Here is a 15,583-nt window from a genome sequence, read left to right as displayed (position 1 = left end):
GAGGCACCATAGTTGAGCCTAGAGATAATCACAGAACATGAGGTAAGTCGGAAAGCAAAAGACATATCCTATGATATCACTTATAGGCGTTATCGAACAACTGACACAAATGAACTTATTTGCACAGAGAAAGACACTCACACACTTAGAAAACAAACTATGCTTGTCTAAAAGGAAAGGTGGGGGGAATGGAAAAATTAGAGATTAGGGTTACCATACGTGTACAAATACCTAATAAATACATATATCAAAAGACCGACCGTATAGTAAGGGAGGTCTATGGAACACTCTGCCATAATTTACATGGGAAGTGGATCTGTAGATGAATATATATAGATATAGATATAGATATAGATATAGATAGATATATATATGTTATGCACAAATGAACCAGATTGTCTACACCTAGCACAAACAATATTCTAATCATTACCCCAATTAAAAAAAACTAAAACAACAAACAGGAAATAATGTAACATAAACTTATGGGGGTTTCTCCTGGCACATTCCATTTCAATTTACAACTTAGGAACAGGGATTCCAGAAGGGCTCTGCTGCCCTAGTAACCAGATTTGGGAATGGAGAAATGCTGCCGCCTAGTGGCCGTTTACCACAACAGCAGCTTTAAACGCAGTGCTAATGGTCACTAAATATTCACACTCATTACAGGCCTGTGAATGACACCTGCCCTCAAAAACAGTCCTGGGGGCGAATATTGACCAAAACATCAATTTTGAGGGCAACCTTTCAAGAAGACAATTTCAGGACGTTAATTGTATTCTCCATTTTTTTCATTTTTTCTTTAACAGAAATTTTAAAAGGTGTGGGAAAATGAACCTTAGAAAGAATTAAAGACATGCAAATCCAAATTACAAAAGTCCTATCAGCTCACACCAGTCAGAATGGCCATCAGCAAAAATTCTGCAAACAATAAATGCTGAAGGGGTTGTGGAGAAATGCCTAGCCTTGGTTCAATGTGGGACATGGTAAGAGCCAGTAAGGAAAACACAAAGGAGGTGCCTTGAAAAGGTAAATACTGAGCTACCATTCAATCAAGCATGCCCACTGCTGGGCCTATCGACTGAGAGGATGAGAATCAAAAAGACACAGGCTGGACTTCACGAGTGGCACAGTGGTTGACGGTCTTCCACCGAAGAAGGGGACACGGGTTCATGCCCTGGTTCGGGAAAATCACACACGCCGCGGAGCGGCTGGTCCCGTGAGCTATGGCTGCTGGGCCTGTGCGTCCAGAGCCTGTGCTCTGCAATGGGAGTAGCCATGGCAGTGAGTGGCCCACGTACCGCAAAAAATAAAAAAAAAACACAGACTGGCAATCCTACACTCCAGCAATATTTATCATAGCCAACACTTGGAAGCTATGAAAATGTCCATCAACAGAGGAATGCACAAAGAAAAAGTGGTCCATGTACACAATGGAATATGACTCCAATAAAAAAATATAAACTCAATGTAGAAAACAAACATAAGTAAAGAAACATCAGCTTTTCGGGGTTTATCCAGGCACATTCCACTCTAATTTATAACCGAGGAATACCACTGCAAGGTAGTCTGTTTCCCTAGTTAAAAGTTTGGGAAAAGCAGAAATGCTGCCACCCTCTGTCCGTGACCTGCAACAGCAGCTTTAAAAACTGTGCTAAGGGTCACTTCATATGCACCAGTACTGGAGGGCTGTAAATGAAACCTGCCCTCAAAACGTCTTGAGGGGCGTAATGGCCAAAATCTTTCTAAATGTCACACATACTTCAAGAAAACTGTTTGAAGAGGTAAGCTGTACGCACAGCTTGAAGACAAAAAGGACATGCCAGAAAGCTCAATTTCAATGGATTATGAGACGCAGGCAAATCCAACCACAAACATGGACCAGCTCACACTAGTCAGAATAAACCTCAGCAAAAAAACTACAAACAATAAATGCTGAAGGTGTTGTGCAGAAGTGCATACCCTCAACGTTAAGTGGGACGTGACCTGGTAAGAGCCACTAATGAGAACAGAATGGAGGTGCCTTTACAAGGTAAACATTTTGCTACCATATGATCCAGCAGGCCCACTCCTGGGCCTATAACCTAAGAAGACAGAATTGGAAAGACACAGGCAGGCAAATGTGCATTGCCGCAGCATTACAATAGCCAAGTCATGGAAGCAACCAAAAAGTCCATCAACAGATGAGTGGACAAAGAAGAACTGGTACATGTACAGACAGAGTATTAGCCAAGGAAATAAAGGACATGATGCCATTTGCAGCACCGTAGATGAGTCTAGAGGTAATCACACAACTTGTAGTATGTCAGAAAGAGAAAAGACACATATCCTATGATATCACTTATAGGTATTACCTATAAATTCATACCAGTGAAGATATTTCCACAGAGAAGGCCAACCACAGATTCATTAAACAAACTTATGGTTCCCCAATGGAAATTTGTGAGGATTGGATACATTAGCATATCAGGGTTAACAGACGTATACAAACACAGGGGAAATATATAATCACCAAAGACCTACGGAATACCAAGAGAAGACTACTCAACGTTCTGTCATAACGTACATGGGAAAAGGATTCCAGGAAGAAAAGACATATGTGTATGTGTCAAAGAACCACATCTTGCACACCTAGAACAAGCCAAACTTTGTAATCAAACTTGCTGTGGTAAACATAAAAATTAAATTTAAAAAAATGAACAAGAAGTAGGGAGACATCTACTTAAGGGGCTTTTTCCTGGCACATTCCATTCTAAATTACAACCTAGAACACGACTTCCATTGAGGCTCTGTTGCCCTAGTCACCAGATTTGGTAAAGTAGAACTGCTGCCACCTTGTGGGCGTTTCACACAACAGCAGCTTTCATCCCAGCATCAATGGTCAGTTGATATTCAAAATACTTGCAGGCCTGTAAATCACACCTGCCCGGAAAACCAATCCTGGGGTCGTATGTCGACCAAAAAATTCAAAAGGCGTCCATATTTCAAACCGACAGTTTCAAGAGGCATAATTTATGCACATTTGTCTTCTGTTTCTTTTTCTTTATTTCTTTTTTCTTAAAAAAACGGGAATGGAAAAAGGCTGAACAGCAGGAATTAATAAAGCCATGCAAATCCAGTGTACACAAATGTTCACCTCACAGCCGTCAGAATGATCATCAGTAAAAAATGTCTACAAACAATAAAGGCTGAAGGGGTTTTAGAGAACTGCGTACCCTTTAGCTGCCGGTGGGATGTAACCTGGTAAGAGCCAGTAGTGAGAGCAGAATGGAGGTGCGTTTAAGGGTAATAATGGAGCTACCATGTGATGTGGTAGGCCCACTCATGGGACTATCACTGGAGTAGACCAGAATCAAAAAGACACAGGTGGGCAATCCCGCACTGCAGCAAAATGTACCATAGCCAGGACCTGGAAGAAACCAAAATGTCCATCAACAGAAAAATGCACCAAGAAGAAGTCGCCCATGTACACAATGGAATATTAGCCATGAAAAAGCACAGAACTGTGCCGTTGGCACCACCATAGAAGGACCAAGAGATAATCACCCAACTTGAAGTAAGAAAGCAACCGAAAGGCCGACATCCTATGACGTCACTTATAGGTGTTACCTAAAAATTGATACTCATGAAATAATCCCCAAGAGAAGGACACACATAAATTCAGAACACCAAATTATGTTTAACCAAATGGAAAGGTGTAAGGATTGTATGAATTAGGATATGGGGGTTAACAGACATATACTAATACATAGGAAATATATAATCACAAAATACCTAGGGAATACGAAGAGCGGTCTACTCAACACTCTATAATAACATACACGGGAAAGGATCCAAACAGGAATAGACAGATACACTGATAGGATGAACCAGAAACTGTACACCTAGGAGAATCTACATTTTGATCAAATTTGCTCTGATAATTTAAAAAATTAAATTTAAATAACAAACAACAATTTAGGAGATATAAGCCCTTGGGTGTTTGCGCTGGCACATTCCACTCTAATTCGCAGCTTACTAACACGATTGCCAGGAAAGCTCTGTGGCCCAAAAACCCAGAGTTGGAAATGAAGAAAGGCTGCCGCCTCGTGGCCGTTTCCCACAAGAGCGGCTTTAAACCCACAGCTAATGGTCACTTAACATTCACAAGGATTCAGGGCTGTAAAGGACACCTGCCCTAAAAAATTGTGCGGAGGTAGGGAATGGCCAAAAAGTTTCAAAACTCTCAAATTTTTCAAGGAGATTGTATGGAGGGCTAAGTTTTACTCACTCACTTTCAAAAAAGAGGAAAATGGATAAAAGCTCCACATCAGTAATTATTACACTCATGCAGATCTAACCTCCAAAAAGGTTTCAACTCACACATGTCAACTACCATCAACTAAAAGTCTACAAACATTACATGCTGAAGGGGTTTTAGAGAACTGTGTACCCTCTAGCTGCTGGTGAGATGTAAAGTGGTGACAGCCAATAATGAGAATAGAAAGGAGCTGCGTTTAAAAGTAAAAATTGAGCCACCATTCCGTTCAGCAGGCCCACCGCTGAGACTCTCACCTGACAAGTCCAGAGTCGAGAAGGCACAGGCTTCAACAGCTGCACTGCAGGAATTTTCACAATAGCCAAGACACGGAAGCAACCAAAATGTCCATCACCATATCAGTTGAAAAAGAAGAAGTGGTTCATGTACACAATAGAATATTAGCCATGAAAAACAATGAAACACTGCTCTTTGAGGCACCATAGTTGAGCCTAGAGATAATCACAGAACATGAGGTAAGTCGGAAAGCAAAAGACATATCCTATGATATCACTTATAGGCGTTATCGAACAACTGACACAAATGAACTTATTTGCACAGAGAAAGACACTCACACACTTAGAAAACAAACTATGCTTGTCTAAAAGGAAAGGTGGGGGGAATGGAAAAATTAGAGATTAGGGTTACCATACGTGTACAAATACCTAATAAATACATATATCAAAAGACCGACCGTATAGTAAGGGAGGTCTATGGAACACTCTGCCATAATTTACATGGGAAGTGGATCTGTACATGAATATATATAGATATAGATATAGATATAGATATAGATAGATATATATATGTTATGCACAAATGAACCAGATTGTCTACACCTAGCACAAACAATATTCTAATCATTACCCCAATTAAAAAAAACTAAAACAACAAACAGGAAATAATGTAACATAAACTTATGGGGGTTTCTCCTGGCACATTCCATTTCAATTTACAACTTAGGAACAGGGATTCCAGAAGGGCTCTGCTGCCCTAGTAACCAGATTTGGGAATGGAGAAATGCTGCCGCCTAGTGGCCGTTTACCACAACAGCAGCTTTAAACGCAGTGCTAATGGTCACTAAATATTCACACTCATTACAGGCCTGTGAATGACACCTGCCCTCAAAAACAGTCCTGGGGGCGAATATTGACCAAAACATCAATTTTGAGGGCAACCTTTCAAGAAGACAATTTCAGGACGTTAATTGTATTCTCCATTTTTTTCATTTTTTCTTTAACAGAAATTTTAAAAGGTGTGGGAAAATGAACCTTAGAAAGAATTAAAGACATGCAAATCCAAATTACAAAAGTCCTATCAGCTCACACCAGTCAGAATGGCCATCAGCAAAAATTCTGCAAACAATAAATGCTGAAGGGGTTGTGGAGAAATGCCTAGCCTTGGTTCAATGTGGGACATGGTAAGAGCCAGTAAGGAAAACACAAAGGAGGTGCCTTGAAAAGGTAAATACTGAGCTACCATTCAATCAAGCATGCCCACTGCTGGGCCTATCGACTGAGAGGATGAGAATCAAAAAGACACAGGCTGGACTTCACGAGTGGCACAGTGGTTGACGGTCTTCCACCGAAGAAGGGGACACGGGTTCATGCCCTGGTTCGGGAAAATCACACACGCCGTGGAGCGGCTGGTCCCGTGAGCTATGGCTGCTGGGCCTGTGCGTCCAGAGCCTGTGCTCTGCAATGGGAGTAGCCATGGCAGTGAGTGGCCCACGTACCGCAAAAAATAAAAAAAAAACACAGACTGGCAATCCTACACTCCAGCAATATTTATCATAGCCAACACTTGGAAGCTATGAAAATGTCCATCAACAGAGGAATGCACAAAGAAAAAGTGGTCCATGTACACAATGGAATATGACTCCAATAAAAAAATATAAACTCAATGTAGAAAACAAACATAAGTAAAGAAACATCAGCTTTTCGGGGTTTATCCAGGCACATTCCACTCTAATTTATAACCGAGGAATACCACTGCAAGGTAGTCTGTTTCCCTAGTTAAAAGTTTGGGAAAAGCAGAAATGCTGCCACCCTCTGTCCGTGACCTGCAACAGCAGCTTTAAAAACTGTGCTAAGGGTCACTTCATATGCACCAGTACTGGAGGGCTGTAAATGAAACCTGCCCTCAAAACGTCTTGAGGGGCGTAATGGCCAAAATCTTTCTAAATGTCACACATACTTCAAGAAAACTGTTTGAAGAGGTAAGCTGTACGCACAGCTTGAAGACAAAAAGGACATGCCAGAAAGCTCAATTTCAATGGATTATGAGATGCAGGCAAATCCAACCACAAACATGGACCAGCTCACACTAGTCAGAATAAACCTCAGCAAAAAAACTACAAACAATAAATGCTGAAGGTGTTGTGCAGAAGTGCATACCCTCAACGTTAAGTGGGACGTGACCTGGTAAGAGCCACTAATGAGAACAGAATGGAGGTGCCTTTACAAGGTAAACATTTTGCTACCATATGATCCAGCAGGCCCACTCCTGGGCCTATAACCTAAGAAGACAGAATTGGAAAGACACAGGCAGGCAAATGTGCATTGCCGCAGCATTACAATAGCCAAGTCATGGAAGCAACCAAAAAGTCCATCAACAGATGAGTGGACAAAGAAGAACTGGTACATGTACAGACAGAGTATTAGCCAAGGAAATAAAGAACACGATGCCATTTGCAGCACCGTAGATGAGTCTAGAGGTAATCACACAACTTGTAGTATGTCAGAAAGAGAAAGACACATATCCTATGATATCACTTATAGGTATTACCTATAAATTCATACCAGTGAAGATATTTCCACAGAGAAGGCCAACCACAGATTCATTAAACAAACTTATGGTTCCCCAATGGAAATTTGTGAGGATTGGATACATTAGCATATCAGGGTTAACAGACGTATACAAACACAGGGGAAATATATAATCACCAAAGACCTACGGAATACCAAGAGAAGACTACTCAACGTTCTGTCATAACGTACATGGGAAAAGGATTCCAGGAAGAAAAGACATATGTGTATGTGTCAAAGAACCACATCTTGCACACCTAGAACAAGCCAAACTTTGTAATCAAACTTGCTGTGGTAAACATAAAAATTAAATTTAAAAAAATGAACAAGAAGTAGGGAGACATCTACTTAAGGGGCTTTTTCCTGGCACATTCCATTCTAAATTACAACCTAGAACACGACTTCCATTGAGGCTCTGTTGCCCTAGTCACCAGATTTGGTAAAGCAGAACTGCTGCCACCTTGTGGGCGTTTCACACAACAGCAGCTTTCATCCCAGCATCAATGGTCAGTTGATATTCAAAATACTTGCAGGCCTGTAAATCACACCTGCCCGGAAAACCAATCCTGGGGTCGTATGTCGACCAAAAAATTCAAAAGGCGTCCATATTTCAAACCGACAGTTTCAAGAGGCATAATTTATGCACATTTGTCTTCTGTTTCTTTTTCTTTATTTCTTTTTTCTTAAAAAAACGGGAATGGAAAAAGGCTGAACAGCAGGAATTAATAAAGCCATGCAAATCCAGTGTACACAAACGTTCACCTCACAGCCGTCAGAATGATCATCAGTAAAAAATGTCTACAAACAATAAAGGCTGAAGGGGTTTTAGAGAACTGCGTACCCTTTAGCTGCCGGTGGGATGTAACCTGGTAAGAGCCAGTAGTGAGAGCAGAATGGAGGTGCGTTTAAGGGTAATAATGGAGCTACCATGTGATGTGGTAGGCCCACTCATGGGACTATCACTGGTGTAGACCAGAATCAAAAAGACACAGGCGGGCAATCACGCACTGCAGCAAAATGTACCATAGCCAGGACCTGGAAGAAACCAAAATGTCCATCAACAGAAAAATGCACCAAGAAGAAGTCGCCCATGTACACAATGGAATATTAGCCATGAAAAAGCACAGAACTGTGCCGTTGGCACCACCATAGAAGGACCAAGAGATAATCACCCAACTTGAAGTAAGAAAGCAACCGAAAGGCCGACATCCTATGACGTCACTTATAGGTGTTACCTAAAAATTGATACTCATGAAATAATCTCCAAGAGAAGGACACACATAGATTCAGAAAACCAAATTATGTTTAACCAAATGGAATGGTGTAAGGATTGTATGAATTAGGATATGGGGGTTAACAGACATATACTAATACATAGGAAATATATAATCACAAAATACCTAGGGAATACGAAGAGCGGTCTACTCAACACTCTATAATAACATACACGGGAAAGGATCCAAACAGGAATAGACAGATACACTGATAGGATGAACCAGAAACTGTACACCTAGGAGAATCTACATTTTGATCAAATTTGCTCTGATAATTTAAAAAATTAAATTTAAATAACAAACAACAATTTAGGAGATATAAGCCCTTGGGTGTTTGCGCTGGCACATTCCACTCTAATTCGCAGCTTACTAACACGATTGCCAGGAAAGCTCTGTTGCCCAAAAACCCAGAGTTGGAAATGAAGAAATGCTGCCACCTCGTGGCCGTTTCCCACAAGAGCGGCTTTAAACCCACAGCTAATGGTCACTTAACATTCACAAGGATTCAGGGCTGTAAAGGACACCTGCCCTAAAAAATTGTGCGGAGGTAGGGAATGGCCAAAAAGTTTCAAAACTCTCAAATTTTTCAAGGAGATTGTATGGAGGGCTAAGTTTTACTCACTCACTTTCAAAAAAGAGGAAAATGGATAAAAGCTCCACATCAGTAATTATTACACTCATGCAGATCTAACCTCCAAAAAGGTTTCAACTCACACATGTCAACTACCATCAACTAAAAGTCTACAAACATTACATGCTGAAGGGGTTTTAGAGAACTGTGTACCCTCTAGCTGCTGGTGAGATGTAAAGTGGTGACAGCCAATAATGAGAATAGAAAGGAGCTGCGTTTAAAAGTAAAAATTGAGCCACCATTCCGTTCAGCAGGTCCACCGCTGAGACTCTCACCTGACAAGTCCAGAGTCGAGAAGGCACAGGCTTCAACAGCTGCACTGCAGGAATTTTCACAATAGCCAAGACACGGAAGCAACCAAAATGTCCATCACCATATCAGTTGAAAAAGAAGAAGTGGTTCATGTACACAATAGAATATTAGCCATGAAAAACAATGAAACACTGCTCTTTGAGGCACCATAGTTGAGCCTAGAGATAATCACAGAACATGAGGTAAGTCGGAAAGCAAAAGACATATCCTATGATATCACTTATAGGCGTTATCGAACAACTGACACAAATGAACTTATTTGCACAGAGAAAGACACTCACACACTTAGAAAACAAACTATGCTTGTCTAAAAGGAAAGGTGGGGGGAATGGAAAAATTAGAGATTAGGGTTACCATACGTGTACAAATACCTAATAAATACATATATCAAAAGACCGACCGTATAGTAAGGGAGGTCTATGGAACACTCTGCCATAATTTACATGGGAAGTGGATCTGTACATGAATATATATAGATATAGATATAGATATAGATAGATATATATATGTTATGCACAAATGAACCAGATTGTCTACACCTAGCACAAACAATATTCTAATCATTACCCCAATTAAAAAATAACTAAAACAACAAACAGGAAATAATGTAACATAAACTTATGGGGGTTTCTCCTGGCACATTCCATTTCAATTTACAACTTAGGAACAGGGATTCCAGAAGGGCTCTGCTGCCCTAGTAACCAGATTTGGGAATGGAGAAATGCTGCCGCCTAGTGGCCGTTTACCACAACAGCAGCTTTAAACGCAGTGCTAATGGTCACTAAATATTCACACTCATTACAGGCCTGTGAATGACACCTGCCCTCAAAAACAGTCCTGGGGGCGAATATTGACCAAAACATCAATTTTGAGGGCAACCTTTCAAGAAGACAATTTCAGGACGTTAATTGTATTCTCCATTTTTTTCATTTTTTCTTTAACAGAAATTTTAAAAGGTGTGGGAAAATGAACCTTAGAAAGAATTAAAGACATGCAAATCCAAATTACAAAAGTCCTATCAGCTCACACCAGTCAGAATGGCCATCAGCAAAAATTCTGCAAACAATAAATGCTGAAGGGGTTGTGGAGAAATGCCTAGCCTTGGTTCAATGTGGGACATGGTAAGAGCCAGTAAGGAAAACACAAAGGAGGTGCCTTGAAAAGGTAAATACTGAGCTACCATTCAATCAAGCATGCCCACTGCTGGGCCTATCGACTGAGAGGATGAGAATCAAAAAGACACAGGCTGGACTTCACGAGTGGCACAGTGGTTGACGGTCTTCCACCGAAGAAGGGGACACGGGTTCATGCCCTGGTTCGGGAAAATCACACACGCCGCGGAGCGGCTGGTCCCGTGAGCTATGGCTGCTGGGCCTGTGCGTCCAGAGCCTGTGCTCTGCAATGGGAGTAGCCATGGCAGTGAGTGGCCCACGTACCGCAAAAAATAAAAAAAAAAACACAGACTGGCAATCCTACACTCCAGCAATATTTATCATAGCCAACACTTGGAAGCTATGAAAATGTCCATCAACAGAGGAATGCACAAAGAAAAAGTGGTCCATGTACACAATGGAATATGACTCCAATAAAAAAATATAAATTCAATGTAGAAAACAAACATAAGTAAAGAAACATCAGCTTTTCGGGGTTTATCCAGGCACATTCCACTCTAATTTATAACCGAGGAATACCACTGCAAGGTAGTCTGTTTCCCTAGTTAAAAGTTTGGGAAAAGCAGAAATGCTGCCACCCTCTGTCCGTGACCTGCAACAGTAGCTTTAAAAACTGTGCTAAGGGTCACTTCATATGCACCAGTACTGGAGGGCTGTAAATGAAACCTGCCCTCAAAACGTCTTGAGGGGCGTAATGGCCAAAATCTTTCTAAATGTCACACATACTTCAAGAAAACAGTTTGAAGAGGTAAGCTGTACGCACAGCTTGAAGACAAAAAGGACATGCCAGAAAGCTCAATTTCAATGGATTATGAGACGCAGGCAAATCCAACCACAAACATGGACCAGCTCACACTAGTCAGAATAAACCTCAGCAAAAAAACTACAAACAATAAATGCTGAAGGTGTTGTGCAGAAGTGCATACCCTCAACGTTAAGTGGGACGTGACCTGGTAAGAGCCACTAATGAGAACAGAATGGAGGTGCCTTTACAAGGTAAACATTTTGCTACCATATGATCCAGCAGGCCCACTCCTGGGCCTATAACCTAAGAAGACAGAATTGGAAAGACACAGGCAGGCAAATGTGCATTGCCGCAGCATTACAATAGCCAAGTCATGGAAGCAACCAAAAAGTCCATCAACAGATGAGTGGACAAAGAAGAACTGGTACATGTACAGACAGAGTATTAGCCAAGGAAATAAAGGACACGATGCCATTTGCAGCACCGTAGATGAGTCTAGAGGTAATCACACAACTTGTAGTATGTCAGAAAGAGAAAAGACACATATCCTATGATATCACTTATAGGTATTACCTATAAATTCATACCAGTGAAGTTATTTCCACAGAGAAGGCCAACCACAGATTCATTAAACAAACTTATGGTTCCCCAATGGAAATTTGTGAGGATTGGATACATTAGCATATCAGGGTTAACAGACGTATACAAACACAGGGGAAATATATAATCACCAAAGACCTACGGAATACCAAGAGAAGACTACTCAACGTTCTGTCATAACGTACATGGGAAAAGGATTCCAGGAAGAAAAGACATATGTGTATGTGTCAAAGAACCACATCTTGCACACCTAGAACAAGCCAAACTTTGTAATCAAACTTGCTGTGGTAAACATAAAAATTAAATTTAAAAAAATGAACAAGAAGTAGGGAGACATCTACTTAAGGGGCTTTTTCCTGGCACATTCCATTCTAAATTACAACCTAGAACACGACTTCCATTGAGGCTCTGTTGCCCTAGTCACCAGATTTGGTAAAGTAGAACTGCTGCCACCTTGTGGGCGTTTCACACAACAGCAGCTTTCATCCCAGCATCAATGGTCAGTTGATATTCAAAATACTTGCAGGCCTGTAAATCACACCTGCCCGGAAAACCAATCCTGGGGTCGTATGTCGACCAAAAAATTCAAAAGGCGTCCATATTTCAAACCGACAGTTTCAAGAGGCATAATTTATGCACATTTGTCTTCTGTTTCTTTTTCTTTATTTCTTTTTTCTTAAAAAAACGGGAATGGAAAAAGGCTGAACAGCAGGAATTAATAAAGCCATGCAAATCCAGTGTACACAAACGTTCACCTCACAGCCGTCAGAATGATCATCAGTAAAAAATGTCTACAAACAATAAAGGCTGAAGGGGTTTTAGAGAACTGCGTACCCTTTAGCTGCCGGTGGGATGTAACCTGGTAAGAGCCAGTAGTGAGAGCAGAATGGAGGTGCGTTTAAGGGTAATAATGGAGCTACCATGTGATGTGGTAGGCCCACTCATGGGACTATCACTGGAGTAGACCAGAATCAAAAAGACACAGGTGGGCAATCCCGCACTGCAGCAAAATGTACCATAGCCAGGACCTGGAAGAAACCAAAATGTCCATCAACAGAAAAATGCACCAAGAAGAAGTCGCCCATGTACACAATGGAATATTAGCCATGAAAAAGCACAGAACTGTGCCGTTGGCACCACCATAGAAGGACCAAGAGATAATCACCCAACTTGAAGTAAGAAAGCAACCGAAAGGCCGACATCCTATGACGTCACTTATAGGTGTTACCTAAAAATTGATACTCATGAAATAATCCCCAAGAGAAGGACACACATAAATTCAGAACACCAAATTATGTTTAACCAAATGGAAAGGTGTAAGGATTGTATGAATTAGGATATGGGGGTTAACAGACATATACTAATACATAGGAAATATATAATCACAAAATACCTAGGGAATACGAAGAGCGGTCTACTCAACACTCTATAATAACATACACGGGAAAGGATCCAAACAGGAATAGACAGATACACTGATAGGATGAACCAGAAACTGTACACCTAGGAGAATCTACATTTTGATCAAATTTGCTCTGATAATTTAAAAAATTAAATTTAAATAACAAACAACAATTTAGGAGATATAAGCCCTTGGGTGTTTGCGCTGGCACATTCCACTCTAATTCGCAGCTTACTAACACGATTGCCAGGAAAGCTCTGTGGCCCAAAAACCCAGAGTTGGAAATGAAGAAAGGCTGCCGCCTCGTGGCCGTTTCCCACAAGAGCGGCTTTAAACCCACAGCTAATGGTCACTTAACATTCACAAGGATTCAGGGCTGTAAAGGACACCTGCCCTAAAAAATTGTGCGGAGGTAGGGAATGGCCAAAAAGTTTCAAAACTCTCAAATTTTTCAAGGAGATTGTATGGAGGGCTAAGTTTTACTCACTCACTTTCAAAAAAGAGAAAAATGGATAAAAGCTCCACATCAGTAATTATTAGACTCATGCAGATCTAACCTCCAAAAAGGTTTCAACTCACACATGTCAACTACCATCAACTAAAAGTCTACAAACATTACATGCTGAAGGGGTTTTAGAGAACTGTGTACCCTCTAGCTGCTGGTGAGATGTAAAGTGGTGACAGCCAATAATGAGAATAGAAAGGAGCTGCGTTTAAAAGTAAAAATTGAGCCACCATTCCGTTCAGCAGGCCCACCGCTGAGACTCTCACCTGACAAGTCCAGAGTCGAGAAGGCACAGGCTTCAACAGCTGCACTGCAGGAATTTTCACAATAGCCAAGACACGGAAGCAACCAAAATGTCCATCACCATATCAGTTGAAAAAGAAGAAGTGGTTCATGTACACAATAGAATATTAGCCATGAAAAACAATGAAACACTGCTCTTTGAGGCACCATAGTTGAGCCTAGAGATAATCACAGAACATGAGGTAAGTCGGAAAGCAAAAGACATATCCTATGATATCACTTATAGGCGTTATCGAACAACTGACACAAATGAACTTATTTGCACAGAGAAAGACACTCACACACTTAGAAAACAAACTATGCTTGTCTAAAAGGAAAGGTGGGGGGAATGGAAAAATTAGAGATTAGGGTTACCATACGTGTACAAATACCTAATAAATACATATATCAAAAGACCGACCGTATAGTAAGGGAGGTCTATGGAACACTCTGCCATAATTTACATGGGAAGTGGATCTGTACATGAATATATATAGATATAGATATAGATATAGATATAGATAGATATATATATGTTATGCACAAATGAACCAGATTGTCTACACCTAGCACAAACAATATTCTAATCATTACCCCAATTAAAAAAAACTAAAACAACAAACAGGAAATAATGTAACATAAACTTATGGGGGTTTCTCCTGGCACATTCCATTTCAATTTACAACTTAGGAACAGGGATTCCAGAAGGGCTCTGCTGCCCTAGTAACCAGATTTGGGAATGGAGAAATGCTGCCGCCTAGTGGCCGTTTACCACAACAGCAGCTTTAAACGCAGTGCTAATGGTCACTAAATATTCACACTCATTACAGGCCTGTGAATGACACCTGCCCTCAAAAACAGTCCTGGGGGCGAATATTGACCAAAACATCAATTTTGAGGGCAACCTTTCAAGAAGACAATTTCAGGACGTTAATTGTATTCTCCATTTTTTTCATTTTTTCTTTAACAGAAATTTTAAAAGGTGTGGGAAAATGAACCTTAGAAAGAATTAAAGACATGCAAATCCAAATTACAAAAGTCCTATCAGCTCACACCAGTCAGAATGGCCATCAGCAAAAATTCTGCAAACAATAAATGCTGAAGGGGTTGTGGAGAAATGCCTAGCCTTGGTTCAATGTGGGACATGGTAAGAGCCAGTAAGGAAAACACAAAGGAGGTGCCTTGAAAAGGTAAATACTGAGCTACCATTCAATCAAGCATGCCCACTGCTGGGCCTATCGACTGAGAGGATGAGAATCAAAAAGACACAGGCTGGACTTCACGAGTGGCACAGTGGTTGACGGTCTTCCACCGAAGAAGGGGACACGGGTTCATGCCCTGGTTCGGGAAAATCACACACGCCGTGGAGCGGCTGGTCCCGTGAGCTATGGCTGCTGGGCCTGTGCGTCCAGAGCCTGTGCTCTGCAATGGGAGTAGCCATGGCAGTGAGTGGCCCACGTACCGCAAAAAATAAAAAAAAAAACACAGACTGGCAATCCTACACTCCAGCAATATTTATCATAGCCAACACTTGGAAGCTATGAAAATGTCCATCA

The sequence above is a fragment of the Mesoplodon mirus genome, assembly GCF_964341445.2.
Source record: "Mesoplodon mirus genome assembly, chromosome: X".
Classification (NCBI taxonomy): domain Eukaryota; kingdom Metazoa; phylum Chordata; class Mammalia; order Artiodactyla; family Ziphiidae; genus Mesoplodon; species Mesoplodon mirus.
Note: the sequence above shows the minus strand (reverse complement) of the source record.